Genomic DNA, 1,733 nt, shown 5'->3' with positions numbered 1-1,733 from the left:
GGGGGGGGGGGGGGGGAGAGCTACCTGCGGCCAGCTCCGCCCACATGACTTGTTGGCGTCCTGGCGGCCAGCCAGGCGGGCAGGCAGGCAGGCGGCCAGGTAGAGGCGTGTGAGGGCCAGCCCGAGCTGGCAGCCGTAGCACAGGCGGCCACCTGCATCCTACCTTACGGGGGCCTTACGGCGCACAGCGCGCTGCGCCACAGGCGAGCTGCAGGCAGACCGCCGCCGCCGCCAGCGCCGATGCACCGGATGCAAACTTAGCCGCCGGACCAAGGCACGGCACAGCAGACCAACCGCGAGCAGATTCATCTTCATCCACACCAAAAGCGAGAAAAATGCGTCGCCGTCGTCATCTTGTCACCCCTTCCTCCTCCTCCTCCCTCCCCCCTGGCGCCATCTCCATCTCTTTGGGAGGTAAACGCGCGGCAGCAGCAGCAACAACAACAACACGGCAGACAAACGAATCTCAAGTGGGCATGACGTGGACAAGAAGTGCGAGAGTCACGGCTTCACTAAATAACAGACTCCCGCCCCGAAAAGCAGTACTCGCGAAGAGAGGGATGAGGGGAGGGGAGAGGACATGTTGTATCCATAGCAAATAGTGCACAGGCACCTTTCTCTCTTGCAGAAGGCCCTCCTATGGTGCAGACCACGGTGGGGGAAGACCATTCGCATCACATTCGCACGGGGCGCGGTGGCGGGTGGCGGGACGGAGCGGGGCGCCCGCAGACCAGACGGACAGGACGCACCGCCGCCGCGGCACGACGCACCACTTCCGGCGGAGAAATGGACGGGCAGGAGAGAGGAACAAGAGAGGAGGGAACGACAACACGGCGGCGACTTCTGGCTCCGCGCTGCTCCGCGCACTCGCGCAATTTGGTAAGGCCCGCCGTCGGCCCGCCGGGTCGAGGCCCGAAAGACAGGAAGCTCCCACGCCGCCGTGTCGCTGTTGCTGCGCGGTATTTATTTTCAGTCGCTTCTTGCTTTACTCAGCGGCGAAGCAGCAGCAGCAGCAGAGGTCGAGAGCGAGAGAGAGAGACAGAAGAGAGGCGGTCACTCCCACACGGTGCGCAACTCTCCCGCGGCAATACTACTAAGCAGACTGGACTCGGGACTGCCGCCGCCGCCCCGCGGTCGTGGCGAAACTCGGCGAAACAAGACGAGCAGGAGGGCGCTCACTGCTGCCGACTGCGGCGGAAGTGCCACGACTTGAGGCGACGGCGACACGTCTCTCTCCCCTTCTCTCTCTCTCTCTCGCACATGGGCCCACGCGAGTGGGTGGTCGCGCGCGCGCTCGCGAGGCTACGGGCTCTCCATACACGGGATACACATCGATATGAGCCCCGCGCTGACAATATGGCCCGGTATATAAGTCTGCCCCGACTCTTGGGCGCGGCGTGTCCCGCCCGCGGAGGAAGTGGACCGGGGGGACCTCGCGACAGACACCGCTATACAGACGTGGTGGATATACACGGGGATATGCCTGCCGCCCCACCCCGGCTCTTGCACGCTGTAGATCGCGGCGTGCCCGGCTACTCTCCTCTCCCTCTCGCATCACTGGTTTATTAGTTTTTTCACGGGGAGCTTCTCTAAAGGGTGAGATGTGGGCATCTCCTCATAAGGTTGGGGGGAGTGTCACGGTCCCCCGTGACTTTTGGGTTCAAGGCGCCCGGCGCGTAGGCAACCCATCGCACAAAGGTTTTCGGCAGTGCCGAGGGATGGCGTTGTCTGTG

Source organism: Frankliniella occidentalis, unplaced genomic scaffold (genome assembly GCF_000697945.3).
Source record: "Frankliniella occidentalis isolate FOCC.00 unplaced genomic scaffold, Focc_3.1 Scaffold1207, whole genome shotgun sequence".
NCBI classification, from domain to species: Eukaryota; Metazoa; Arthropoda; class Insecta; order Thysanoptera; family Thripidae; genus Frankliniella; species Frankliniella occidentalis.
Note: the sequence above shows the minus strand (reverse complement) of the source record.